The following is a 15,347-nucleotide window of genomic DNA, read 5'->3' as shown; positions in this document are numbered from 1 at the left end:
CATGCCCCCCCCCCCCCCAAGAAAAAAAAACGAAACCATTTTTTAAAATTGTTTGTGACATCGCAATAAAGGCAGGCAATGAGTACACCACCATCTTTTTCCTCAAAAAACATTGGTTAAAGTGGTCAGAAATTGCCTCAGATCGCACCACAGAGCATCTAGAATCCAAAAAAATTTGGGGGCCCTTAAGCGGGCCCCGAACCCCACGCCGTCATTTTTTGACCCACTTTTTTGGGGGACCCAGATTTTTTTGGGCCCCCCCCCCCCAAATTGTGTTCTGGATCCGCCCTTGGAAAAGAGTTTGTAAGTGTAGAATTCAAAAATGAAGATGGGCAGATTGTGCACTGCCAACCCACTCTAACTGATGCTGACTGTTTTGCTCTGCTGATGATTCGTGGCTGAATGCGTAATAATGGCATTTCTTTTTAATCCTATACCGCTTGTCAGTTTCCAAGGTGGTTACAAAAGAGGATTTTTTTCATAAACCGCTAACAAAAGAGCGAGGCATTGTGACTCGAAAACCCATCATGCTTTTGATTTGCAAGCTTCCGATTTGCTGGCAAGTCAGAAGAACAGCAGAGCACCCAGAACTGTAAAGACTTCTCCCGATTGTCTTGCCTCGGACCCTAGCCCACAGTATTTTCATTCATTTATGTATGAGCGGCTGTTAGAAATAATTGAGTGAAGAAGGCTCCCTCTTAAGCAGAGGAATTATCCAAACTACATTTGTACGATGGCATTTTCTTATTTGAGACGTATACTTCTCTGTGCAGGTAGGTTTAGAATAGTCAGGTAAATAAGACCTGATGTACAGTACATATATTCCACTCCTGTGCATCTTTAACAAAAAGTTATCTGGAATGCGATGGACTTTCTATTTTTACAAGCGTCCAAAAAGCCTTCGCGCTGCATCATGTTTTCGATACTCTTTATACAATAAACCTTTCCACAGAAATTCAAAACAAGACTTACATACCTGCCTTGAAGCAAGGAAACAGGGGATAGGGCTGAGTTACATGCACCAAACCTGAACAGAGTCATGGGCTGGGAAGGCTGCTACATCAGAACAGGAACTGGACAGGATCAGGAACTTTTGTATGCAGCAGCAACATGAATGACAGTGCTTCAAACACAATCTGTTTTAGAAAAGAAAGACGACACAAATTAGCAGTAATCATCAAATAATAAAACACAAATAAACACACCCTGATGACACACATAAGGCCAAAAAAATGCTTCTGCTTCTGATTACATGGCATTCAAAAGAAGGGTAGGTAGGTATGGATTTTTGTTGGGGGGGAGTGGCATTTGGGGGCTTCTGCGTGTAGTCAAGGGTAAAAGGTAGATTTTGATGTTTTTGGGTGTTTTTAATAATTTTTCCCATAAAAGAAATTAGTAGGGACTGTCAGAAAAGGGTACATGTAGGTAGGGAAACCGGAAACAGAACTACAATATTTTTTTGGCCTAAACAATATTTTACACATAGGGCCTACACAAGGTATACATGTACATGTAGGTAACATCTCCAGCTCTTGACAAACTTAGTGCTTGGATTGAAAGTCAGTGTTTCATGGGCAGGAAGGTAGGTTCATTGTACTCACACAAATGGCATTCTCATCCCTAGGGGGTGTGCAAAATCATATTAAAATTGGAGGATTCAGGACTGTAAGGGCTAAAAAAAAATAGGCAGTGCACATTTCACTGTGAACTGGTCCCTTTTCTGCAATCTTGTTCAATCAGTTTCACTGTCGGCTCAGTGAATATTTTTGGAGACTTATAAATTTGACCACGAGGAACCTCTGTTTCCATGCTGACATTGTTGTTGTGATTTCATATTCACAGGACAGAAATTGGATCTACATAGTCATTTGCAATTTCATGTAGTACCAGTCCTGATTTGAAAATCATAGGCGTGTGTAAAAAGGCACACCTGGATTTTTCTAGGCGTGTGGTTTTTCTAGGTCAGGTGTGTGGTTTTCTAGGTGTGTGATCTGTGGTCCAGGGAAATTCAGGCGTGCAATTATTCACACTTCTCGGGAAGCTTTTTGGTGTGCGATGGTGTGGAGGTGTAATCGCATGCCTCAAATCAGAAGGACTGATGTACTGGTACTTCCCCCATAAAGATAGAAAATTCCACAATTAAAAACCAGGATTTCATTTGAAACAAATGCAGAAAATGTGTACCGGTAGGGCCTACTTCTGCAAAAATGAGCAAATAAACAAATGTAAAGTACATTGAATAGGTCTCAAACTGCATGTATATAGCAGACGCGCAGTCCTAACGAGCCACATTCTAAGTTTGTTAGGTTGGAACTATAATTATCTTAATGACGTAATATGTACACTTAAACGCGCCCTTTTCCAGAAGAATTGCCTGCACAAAAGCCAGACTGGTTCATAGTATGGAACGCCAAAGAGGCATTTAATGTGATCATCGAATCGGTGATGCACTTTTGCAATCGGTGATGCATATTCACAATCAGTGATGGACTTCTGCGACCGATGAACAACTTTTACTGGTGATGCATATTCACGAGCGGTGATGGACTTTCGTGATCGATGGACTTCTGCAATCGGTGATGGACTTTCGCGATCGGTGATGGACTTTTGTGATCGGTGATCAGTTTTGCAATCGGTGATGGACTTTTGCAACCGGTGACCAACGACCGGTGATCGCAACTTTGATCACCGATCGCGAAAGACCATCACCATAAGTCCATCACCGATTGCAAAGTATCACCGATCACGAAAGTGCATCACCTATTAAATGCCTCCGTTGGCGAAACAAGAACGCCAAAGAGGCATTTAATCGGTGATGGACATTTGCGATTAGTGATGGACTTTCGCGACCGTGTTATCAGTTTGGCTATGAGTTGTTGTGTATTGCTTCTTATCATGATATCACTGACTTGTAAAAACTGGAGCACTTTTTACAAATTTATATAATTTGTAGATTTTATTAAACTAGTTAATGCATTAAATTTAATGTGGCCCTTGCAAATATGCAGAGACTTGTTTTGCTCTTCTAGTTTTTCATGCCTTTCGCTAAAATCTGAGTCACTTCATTAAGATGTAATTGCCGATGGAATTTTCGAACCATTTGTTGGGCATCAATTAGTGATTTTAGCTAAATAATATTTATGTGGCCATTGCAAATGTGCAAAGACTTAGTTTGCTCTTCTAGTTTTTCATGCCTTTCGCTAATGATCTAAGTCACTTTATGAAGAGTACGTGGAATTTTCAAATCATTTTTTTTTTGCATCAATTAGTAATTTTAGCTATAAAGACGCAATTAAATTTATGAAGAAATTCGAATTGGTCCCAATGTACAATATATACGCTTCCTTTATTACAGTTGAACACAGTACTATTGAAAACTGTTAATGGGTTAAAGACTGATGGTTGAACTTCAATTGCTTCAACCGTTGAAGCAATGTTTGAAAAAATGAAGGTTTGATGGAAGGAAGGTTTAATATGCTCGGGGTGTTCCCAAAATTGGGTGTGTATTAAAGTATGTGTTGTTAATAACTTAGACACTGTCACACTGGGAATGGGGATAAAACTATGGTCAAATGTGCAGTGCCCTAGCAGTAGCAAAATGAATTATAGTACACTAGGGACACGTTTTGGTCTGGAGTTGGGACAGGTTGCTATGGGAACCGCCACCCAGCCTGGAAGAGTGGTGTAAAACAACAAGGTCGTTGAGGGATCAGGGATGAAGTCAAGGGATCTTACACTAAATTGTACACCTTGCTCTATGGTCTAAGCTAAATGATTATTGTACAAAATAAAGACAAAACAGAAGAAATTGAAAATAATTCACAACGCGTCCACCACAAGCTATTATCGTTCATTTATATAATATAACCTGGATGCAGAGTTTTTAATTGCTTACATTTTTAATGTGTCAATAGTCCGTGGTATGTTCTTCTACAAGAGTTTAGATTTAGATTATTATTCATTTTTTTCCCATTGTGTGGTTGGGTAAAATGGGTTGATAATTCGACCAATGATGGTCGAATTTTCAACTGCCTATACTCTAGTCTTGGTCAAATTCTTCCCAATAGTTTGACAGTTTCTGATGTAATTTCATACCAATGCTGTGTAAATTACATTGCCCAACAGTGTTTTATCCAACTTTTATACAGTGTACATTGTGAGAAGATCTGTTGTTTTGCCCCTCTGACGAGATTACCAACATTGCAATTCTCTGCAAATACCCTCCTATCAACTTTCACTACTTCATTATGATTCATAAGGTTTTCTTCCTGACTAACTTAGTTTTATCACCCGTCTGTTTGGTCATTATCCTTTTGTGGTTTGCCCAGGAATGCGAGGCACAGCAAACATCAAGTGGACTGAGGTCAAGCTCAAGAAATATCAGTTTTGGTTTGGCCACCAGAACACACGGTATAAAGTTTCTTAAAAGGGAAGGGTTTTTACAGCACTAGTGCGCTCTGTTGTCATGGATCAAAATCGGTACTCTTAACTCATATTCCACGATACAGTTGACTGGAAGTTGTTAAGTTTATAACCCCCCCCCCCCCCCCCTACACACATGTCACATACCTACAAATAATCATGTTTTTTTTCCTTTGCTCGGGCTTGGCCTCCTATCGGATAAATCACCTGTTATAGGCTCGTGTTGAGCTAATTGGCTTATATTTTTATTTCCTTGTAAACATAACAAAAGAGAAAGAACTGAGCTCAATTATGGCACTTGACGCGTGGAAATATGAACTCAACTGTGCGTTTACATTCCAATCTTATGGTAAAGTATTGTAGCCCTTGCTTGTATGACAGCTGTTTTTTTATTTTTTTGAAATTGAACATGTCATAGAGCCAAGACGAGTCATCAGTATTGTGGCCGAGCTTGTTTAATTGTGGAGTGCAAACAAACAGAAAATACATTCATTATTTAACCCAAATGGTTACATATTCTTTCACTAATGAATAATGATTCACTGGTGTGCAGTCTTTTTAATTTTTGTTTTGGGGTACTTACACATCAGAGTTTTCAAAAGAAAACATTGAATAACGTTTGGGGGAAAAAAAAGAAATAAAATTTCCCAATAGCACTTCACCCCAACAGTAATCTATACCGACAAAATGACCGCAAAGGCCACATTAATGCATTAACTAGTTAAAAAAATCTACAAATGATGTAAATTTGTAAAAATTGCTCCAATTCTAAAGTCGGTGATTTCATGGAGCTAGGAACTGATCAATCAGTGTGATAAATGCAAATGTCTGATCAGACGTAACACACAACAACTGATTGCAAAACTGATCACACGGTCGCGAAAGTCCATCACCGATCGCAAATGTCCATTACAGATTGCAAATGTCCTTCACAGATTGCAAAGTCACCGGTCGCAAAAGTCCACCACCGATTGCAAAGTTGATCACCGATCGCGAAAGTCCATCACCAATTGCAAATTTGATCACCGGTCGCAAAAGTCCATCACCGATTGCAAAGTTGATCACCGGTCGTGCAAGTCCATCACCGATTGCAAAGTTGATCGCCGATCACGAAAGTCCATCACCGATCGCGAAAGTCCATCACCGATCGCGAAAGTCCATCATCGATCGCGAAAGTCCATCACCACTCGTGATGCATCACCAGTAAAAGTTGATCATCGGTTGCAAAAGTCCATCACCGATCATGATCACATTAAATGCCTCTTTGGCGTTCGATATCATAGTAAGCCTGACTCACTCACTTCTCTGGAATCCTGCAAGGACGTGGGGGGGACGTGACATCTGCTGAAATTGACAGCAGTCTCCAGCATGATCTGTCCTTCATCTGCTGACAGACAGTCAGTATGCATGGTACATGTACATGTACATGTACGCCCAGTGCTGTCAGCTCCTTGATGTTGTCAGGCCAGCTTTCCCTCTAGCTGTCTTCCTCTCTTTCTTCCTCCTTGTATAATAATTAACAAAGTATGCCTAAAAATACAACAACAAAAATTAAATTTGAAAATAAATATTTTCTCGTCTTATCTTTTTGAAAAGAAAAAGATGTGGAAGCTGCTTTGATAGCCAATGGTCTGTTTTTTCAAAATATCCACTGCTTTTGTGGGATTTTGTTTCAAGACATTGGATATATTGATTTATTCGGTTGAGTACCTGGACGAATTAGAATAAATCTGCTTTATCATTGATATGTAAATGGGACACGGTAGAGTGGTTAAGGGCGGGTAATTTGAATAGGGAGTGGCACAGGAATGTGTGCGTGGTTAGATTGAAGGTAGATTACTTCACGCATGCGAGCAGCAACGACAACACACAATTTTTAACACAGTTGTTAAGTCTGGTTGTAATTTCATAGTTGTTCAATGTCTCAAACAGTATTTATAAGAGACGAACATTGCTACCCTTGCCTGAAGGAGCTGTTTTGCATAGTTCAGGTGTACGTTTCCATTTTTCCAAAAATGGTTTTGGTTTTTCGTATCTGGCAGTCAACACAGCAATGTTAGATGGGGTACAAATCCAGAAACAGCCATAATGTAACGGACGAGTGGTATCTTGCGATTATTCAATTAAGTATGGCTAAAGGCTATGAAGCCTAAAGGAAAGTTTTGTGAAGCTTAAAGGTTCAAATGAAATCCACAAGTGGCAATCAAGGTATGGTCCGAGTAGTTTCTGACGGAGGTATAAAACGAGATTTGCAGTTTGGCAGTAAGATTCATAAAGATCAGATCTACATGTACTAGATGAGATGTTAGAATTGTACTAGCGATCTAATGCGTTAAGAACACAAACAAGTCTGAATAGACTTGCACCATAGTATGCGTGATTTATCCGCAGCGGAAGGTATTTGGTATTATACAAAACCAAAAAAGATAGTTCTGAAAAGCTTGCCTTAATATAATATCAAATGTGGTATGAATATTCAGAAATAACCATAACAATTGTAAAGAGGAGAGAAGTCTCGAGGTTAATTCTATTATTGATTACGCAAATATGCTAAATGAAAGGCTCTTACGCCTAAATGATAGACCCTAGTTCTGTAATATTGTCTCCATCAAGACGTCTTTAAGGTTCAAATTATTGAATGATGAATTAAAACACTGTCATACCTGGTAGTCATCACAGCGATGACACTAAACATAATATCAAATGGGGTACGAATAATTAGAAATAATCATAACAATTGTAAAAACGAGTGTTGTCTCAGGTATAAGTCTGTATAATTAATTGATTACTTAAATGTGTCTATAATGAAAGGCTCTTACGCCTAGTTAACAGATGATAGTTCTGTAAATACTATCAAGTCTTTAAAAGTTCGAATTTTTGAAAGATGTAATTAAAACATTGGGTCGGCGTACCCGGTTGCTGCTGGGCAATTCCACGGTAACGGAAGGACGTTTTCACTCATTAAACAAAATTTCAAATGTGTGTATCACAGACACTGTTCATAGTTACAGCAAACAAATGTCACATTTGTATTGCTATAATGCTACTTTCATTTTCCACACTTTTGGGGGGCATGAATGCCTCCCGTTTATGAATTATGAATATTAATGAGGTCGGTAACGGAAGGACGGTAAAACGGACAAGGGTTTTCCAACTTACTCGCGTTTTGCAAAAACTCTGTGAATTTTATGGGGCAATTATATTTTAAAGGTAGGAAATGGAATCCCTGAAGCTTTATCTATACTATACCACCTTTCATTTGACTTTAAGTGTTTTGGTTATATAATTACAACGTTTTAAGCAGATTATAATTTGGTAACGGAAGGACGGTAACGGAAGGACAAAAGGTTTACTCAATTATAGCACGAACAAAATGTGAATTTACACTAATTATACAAGTGAAACAAATTGCTTAAATGTGTAACTGAATGTGAAATCAACAATATGCAGACCTGGCATAAATAATTATACCCAAGAAACTATTGAGATAAAGATAGAAGCCTGCTAATTAATGATAACAAAAGAAAAACGAAAACAACCCAAAACACATAAATCACGAACACAGGACTACTACAGAAATAGATTTCAAACCCATCACCTCAATCCTTAAAAGTTTAAATACACAGTATTTGAACACTTGAGTATATTGGTTACATGTTCACCAACAACTTTTAATAATAATACCGGTAGGTTCAAAGGTTTACCTAAAGGGTGGGGGGGCGACCAGCCTACATGTACATTTAACATGTTTAAGGTAAAAACATCTACCGGTAGAACTGATGGCTTCAGTTAGGTGTTGCTTTTAATTGAACTCTAAAATCAATGTTTGAAATCAAATTACAACGATTTAGAGTAGTAGGCCTAACAATTAATTTATAAACATCCAAACTGAAGTTGTTAACTTGGGCATAATTTGTCAAAGACTGCACCTCACATGTCTTACACGTGTAAATTGAATGAAAGTGCCCCAAAGTACCGGTACTTTCTGCCATCTCATTTTTGACTTAATTTGCTTCTGGAATGGCTTCACAGAATTCGTATCCTTCTCTATTGTCCATGAATGCTGATGGCAGCAACTTTATGATTTGATTTTCTACAACAACTCCATACATGTATAAGTACTGATACATCGGCATATATGTACATGTACATTGTACATGTTGTACATGCCTGTGCCTTCCTTTGTAATAAACACCTTGCCCTGCTTATCCCGCTTTTGTGAAGGTGGGTCACATGAATGTCCTTTCAATGCTCATTATACATGCATGTATTTGCAGTGATTTTCATTTTTCAAACATGAGCGCAAATGTCGTAACATTTGATAAAAATACGATTTGTCCTTCCGTTACCGTCCTTCCGTTACCAATTTGGTAACGGAAGGACGTGATTTAATTAATTGTAATTAAAAAACGAGAAGTACAGCAGTGTCAGTTATAATGTCATATTGAAGGCCTACCTAAACTTGCTTTGCACAATAACTTTCAATGCATTCATACTGCAAGTTTTAAAAATAAATTAAAAATATGTATTTTTTCGGTAACGGAAGGACACTTTCGAAGGCTGAAATATTAGAAGTCACTGAAGCGAAACAAATTACGCAAAATGTTAAAAACAAGTTTTAGTCGGTTTTTCAAGACCAATACTTTCTCATGACAGAAACTGATGGCATTAGTACATATTTTTGTGTGTGTTTTGGTAGAATACTTTCATATCACTATTAATCACATTTTTAGGATTAAAACAGGATTATTACATAATCCTAGTTTTTGGTACCGAAATGTATAAAAAATAAAATTCCGACTTCAAATCTTGAAAATATAGACTTTTAGCTTTCATTTGATGCCAAATTTGTTTAAGTCACATGTATTTGAATTTTTTGGTGTCATGTCCACTTTGGTGTGGAATTGCCCTGCTGCAAGCACAAATACCAAAATCAGGATGATTTGATTGTTTATTGTGTAGAATGGTGTTGAAATGATAAGCTGATTTTCTGAGAATTAGCATTACTTTTCTAAGACCAGCTTATTGAGCTTAACAACCTCAAAATGGGTACTTTCAGGGCTCCACATTAACTTTTTTGGTCACTAGACAGTCGGGCTACTGAAACAGACTCTTATCTAGCCTGCAGACATTTTCACTAGCCCGCATGTTTTTCTTTTGTAGAGTGTACAGGTTTGCTCTCTGAATATAATAATTTTATTCTTTGTCCTTTCATCTTTGCCGTAGCCCAATTCTGGACCCGCCAGCCGAGCTACTTCAGGAAAAGTTTGACTAGCCCGCCGCTGTTTTGACTAGCATTTGGCTAGCAGCCTACCACTGAAGTCGAACCCTGCAACTATAAAAATTACACAGATCATGACCTCGTGTTGTCAGGGGCGCGGCGCGGCCAACCATACAAACACAAGGTCATGATCTGCGCAATAAAAATTCTGAGAGCTCACCTCGCGATCGATCGCAAACACGTTAAATTTCTGACTCGTGTTTGGACAATGGGTGTGGACGTAAGTGCCCAGCATTCATTTGATGGTCCCAGCGTGATTTCTCGGAATTGAACAGGAAATTTCACTTTTTATCCGACTCGTAAGCAAACTTTGGTACCTCGATTTTAATCATCGATCTCTCCTTGTACCTCAGGTGGCGTATCTAGTAATTTGGAGGCCGTTTTGAGGTAAATCTGATGTTTTAATTGGCCAATTTTTTTTGTTTTGTTAACATCAGTCGGCAGAATAGTGTCGCGCGACGTTTTCTCATGGTTTCTGGAGAATCGCCACCAAAATCATCAGAAAATTTCAAATTTTTTGGTCTTCGTTGTTCTGTTTGAAGTCAATCATTAGCTTCATGAATGTTTTTGTAATGCACTGGGGTAGGCCTATTACAGTCCTGGATTTTGGGATTTTTACGACCCGGTTCTTGGGCACAACTATCGAATACAGGGCCACTCCATTCTATATCTGCGCATCCATGGCTGCGTGGATGCGCAGTCAGTTTTCTATGGCGCCCTCTATTGATTAAAATTTACTTCACGCCCACTCCGCATCTGCACATCCAGGCTATAGACATATAATAAAACCTTGACACGACATTTGCTATTGCGCCTGTGAGCAAAATGCTGCGTGTATAGAATAACGTATGGAATATGCGCGTAAATGGAAGCCTAGATGCACGACTTTCGTGCATCGCGTAATTAAGCCGCGTGGCGCAACCCGTTTTGCTCACAGAATTTACAACGTAAAAGCAGATAATGTCATGCCTAGGTTTTATGTCTATGAACCAGGCATCCAATAAAGCGCCCTCTATTGATTCAAATTAACTTCATGCCATCTGCGCATTTCTATAGCGTCCTCTATTGATAAAAATTTACTTAATGTCCACCCCGCATCTGTGCATCCGCGCATCCAGGCTTCCAATAACACGCCCTTTTTTGATTAAAATTTACTTCATGCCCACCCCTCATCCGCGCATCCAAGACGCAATGAGTGGGTAGGATGGCGTTGGTTTTAGATAAGGAAATAATTAGTAGTGGATCCTATCATGCCTATAGGGTTAATACAGTAAAGGGTCCTGGGGTAAATATAGCCCCATAAATGTGGCCTATTTACTGGACTGCCTCCGTAAACATAGGCCACACATCCACATGTACAAAAATCGTGTCGACTTTGCCAAATTTTGATTTTCACATTTAGGCTTAGTTTGTAGGGTTTTTTTGCTTTAGAAGCATACTCACCCTCTTTATAGGCTAATCAGAAAGTGCTGCCTTTTTCAGATGTTTATTTTTTGTGAAATTTCCAGATTCATTTTTACACGTTTGCGTATCAAAATTTCAACATGAAATTTCACAAAAATTAGACATCTGAAAAAGGCAGCACTTTCTGACTAGCCTATAAAGTGGGTGAGTATGCTTCTAAAGCAAAAAAATCCTACAAACTAAGCCTAAATGTGAAAATCAAAATTTGGCAAAGTCGACACGATTTTTGTACATGTGGACGTGTGGCCTATGTTTACGGAGGCAGTCCAGTAAATAGGCCACATTTATGGGGCTAGGGTAAATAAAGCCCCCTCTATTGATGATTCATGCTCATCCACCCGCATCCAAGACATCCCAAGCCATCTCACTGCACTCAGTATAAATACTATGTACTTGTCAATAATTCACTCTATAGCGCCGTCTATATTGATCACAATTTACTTCACGCTCACTCACTCTTTATACCGCCCTCTATTCTTTTTATACATCTACATTCATACCGTACATACATACCCGCGTACGTATGCATACGCATAGGAAGAGTCTCATACCTATGTTGCGCTTCGTACTCAAAAGAGTGCCATCTACTCAACGACCCCACTCCTCACATCACATCCAACTAGTAAAAACATGACCCAAAAAAAACTTTTCCGGCGTTGCCCTTCTTTCTAAAGTTGCTCCGATCTTTCATGTTCTTGTAACGTAGTTGTGACAAGCATTAGGCCTAGACATGCTAGAGCTAGAGTTACTCAAGCTCAAGGGCGGATCCAGAACACAATTTTTGGGGGGGGCCAAAAACCATTTTGGTCCCCCCAAAAAGTGGGTTAAAAAATTACGGCTTGGGGTTCGGGGCCCGCCTAAGGGCCCCGAACATTTTTTGGATTCTAGATGCTCTGTGGTGCGATCTGAGGCAATTTCTGACCACCTTAACCAATGTTTTTTGAGAAAAAGATGGTGGTGTACTCATTGCCTGCCTTTATTGCGATGTCACATAAACAAATTTTGGGGGGGGGGCCATGGCCCCCTTTGGCCCCCCCCCCCCCCCCCCCCCCGGATCCGCCCTTGCTCAAGCTAAACAAGTTAGACAATAATTTAATACCTTCAGCTTTGGGTGTCTCATTTTCGCATTTTGACTTCAGTTCACATGGTTCAGAAGTTCACTGTGGACTGTGATTGGCGTAGTGACCTATACAGTTGCTCTGGAGTATGGTACAGGTAGGTAGGGGCATCCGTCTGGCGGCCTAACGTTAGTCGTTAGTCATGCCACGGTCATGCTTTGCTAGTCATAAAACACGAGGCGTACATCCCTAGTTTACAAGAAGTTTTCATGGACTCCTATTTGAATCACACATGCACAACAACCGACACGCCGCCGCGTCGGCAGTGGGTGTCATCTTACACGTGGGGAAGTTCGGACACTAGTTATCGTTCTGTACGGTGACCGATGAAACACGATGTTAACATTGGGTCCTGGGGAAGGGCGCCCCTGACGTTGGATAGGTAAATGCGTGTAATCTACGCAGAACAGATTGAATACGCATGTACATGTACGTTGTTATAATTACGGCTAATTCCGGATATCTCACCATGTAGATTGCCCCTTGCGACGAAATCTCAACCTGATCTTTTTAAGCTCTCATTGATGTAAAAGTTTTTAGAATACTCCTGCTACCAAGGGCGGATCTGGCGGAGGGGGGGGGGGCAAACAGGGGCTGTCCCCCCCCCCACCAAAACAAACAAAATTACTGTAATCGCTGTTATTGGCCTTGGCATTTCTGCAACTTTATGATGCCGCGTGCTGGATCCATAGGTATCCAAAGATCTCATTACCTAACAGTAATATTATCCTCTGGACTCATCCTCCTTGGATCAGCAAGTCAAAGCTTGGCAATTGCCAAGTTGAGGACTAAAAAAATGATGAATTCAAGTAAGATGTCCCATACGTGGGTAAATTGTTTGGGGATTCACTCATGAAAGATATCGAGGATAATAAGAAGACAACCAAACCAACAGACAACGTCACATGACAATCGAGCTCCTCTAGCTCCTTCAAGCATGAGAGGTACACCCCTTACCAGTCCAAAGCCAGAGGGCCAAGATTTCGCATCAGTTTTCACAGCTCCAAGAACAAGGCACCTTAACACCCACAATCCAAATTTTGGGCGATCCAATGTCATTAAACATCCATCCTCGTCACAATAATCAAATTCCACTTCTAAAAAAAACTAATTGGTAATTTTACCCATCTCATTAGCACCCTGGCAGGTCCCCCCCCCCCCCCCCCCCATTGCTGGACACCTTCAGTTCTTTGTATACATCACGGTTGTCTATCACTCATGATCCTTGTTGGGTCCTTGATGCAGTTTCATGGTTACAAAATTGATATTGTAACCAGGTCAGGTTTTCACACCTACTTTACCCGTGCCTAGCCATGGTCAGGTCAGTCACACTACCATTGTATTGGTCAAGAGATACAGAAAATGCTGCATAAAAAGGAGCAATCACATCAGAACCTCTAGTTCATGGACAAATTATCTCCTTCCTCTTTTAGGTATACCTAAAAAGACAGGGGATCTTCGTGTCGTTATCAACCTGTGTCCGTTGAACAAGTATATTGCCTATCAACACTGCAATATGGAAAACATTTCACTAGTAAAAGATCTTCTATCACTGAAAGCTTGGCTGGCAACCATCGACCTAAACGATGCCACTTCAGGATTGATATTATTCGAGGGGAGTCTTCTACCAATTTACATGCGTCCCGTTTTGGCCTCTGCACTGCACCTCGCGCTTCGCCCAAGATTCTGAAAACGGTAGCTTCGACATTGAGAGAACATGGCATACGCTGCGTATATTTTTACTTCGATGACATCCTTATCCTTGAGTCTAATTCACACCGGGAAAGCCTAGCCACTAATAACACGAAGCCGACACTCGGGCTCGTAGCAAACTTGACCAAGTCGCGCACCAACAACAACACAGAACATGCAATTTCTAGGTTTTGTTTTGGATTCCAAAAGCCTCCCCTCTCCCTAAGTCGAGACAAGATCACCAGAATCATCACCCATTGCCAGCATTTCCTGACTGTGGAGAATTGAACAGTTCGAGAGCTATTTCTCGGCAGATTATCGGCAACAATACAGGCAGTATTTCCAGCTCCAATGTTTTATCAAAACGCCCAACAGGAAAAGATCTCTGTCCTCCACAGAAACAATTAACATCGAACAAGAAGTTCCTCTGTCATCATCACAAGCAAGACAGGAACTGGAGACATGGCTCACTGCCTCCAGGCCTGGAAGGGCCGAACAGTTCTGCAACAACCCCGGACGCCTGCACGCTGGGGCGCCTGCACCGGACAAAAGAAGATTGGGGCCGTTGGTCCTCTGCAGGAACAGGAAAAATATCAACTTTATGGAAGCTTAGCAATGATGCTCTCAAATCCTTGATTGTCAATCACCAAAATCTTCGCATCCACAAATGGACAGTGCAGTAGCCATTTGCTACGTCAACCACCGTAGAAAGGGGGAGGGGGCACGAGCCAAAGAGCTCGCTCAGCATGCCATTACCATCCGGAGTTGGTGCCTCAATAGAGAACTTCTATCAGCAGACAACATTGCAGACTCAGTAAACATCACCCCGACAGTTTGTCGGGAATTCGCAACGACCAGACAGAGTGGCAGCTACAACCAGCAGTGTTCCACAGGGTCATGCAGAGACTGGACTTCACACCTTTGGTGAACCTGTCCGCAACTCGACTGAACACTCATACATAAATTAATGTCGTAGCAACCAGATAGTACGGCGTGGAAAAAAAGATATCCTTCTGATGAATTTGGAAGGACTAAAGGGTTGTGACTTTCCCCGTTTGCAATAATCTCCAAATGTATTTACAAGATCACGGAAGAAAAAGCAACTGTGCATGGTGATGATTGCTCCATTGTGGCAAGCACAACCGTGGTACCCAATCCTACCAAAGTGGGCAGTCACAAATCCGGTTCTCTTTCCCAGAAGATAAGATCTTCTTCGGCTCCCACACACCAAGCAACAGATACATCCACTGTCACACAGTCTACAATTTGTAACTGCTTGGAAACTACCACGAAAAAAATGTATAAACAGAAGGAGTTTCACGAGATGTGTCAAACACCATCCTGGCATCGAGGAGACATCAACCCAACAG

At 40.6% G+C, this 15,347-nt stretch overlaps 1 long non-coding RNA gene across 1 annotated transcript; it reads right to left on the bottom strand.

Moving 5' to 3' along the window:
- Nucleotides 1–269: 269 nt before the first annotated feature.
- Nucleotides 270–12,578, bottom strand: LOC119728804. Its single transcript, XR_005271143.1, has 3 exons — nucleotides 12,267–12,578; nucleotides 5,724–5,952; nucleotides 270–1,136 (listed from the first exon to the last, which is right to left on the bottom strand). It is a non-coding gene; the product is annotated as an uncharacterized LOC119728804 (long non-coding RNA).
- Nucleotides 12,579–15,347: the final 2,769 nt, after the last annotated feature.

The sequence above is a fragment of the Patiria miniata genome, unplaced genomic scaffold (genome assembly GCF_015706575.1).
Source record: "Patiria miniata isolate m_02_andy unplaced genomic scaffold, ASM1570657v1 HiC_scaffold_20, whole genome shotgun sequence".
In the NCBI taxonomy this organism is placed as follows: Eukaryota; Metazoa; Echinodermata; class Asteroidea; order Valvatida; family Asterinidae; genus Patiria; species Patiria miniata.
This window is presented reverse-complemented; position numbering and strand designations above follow the sequence as displayed.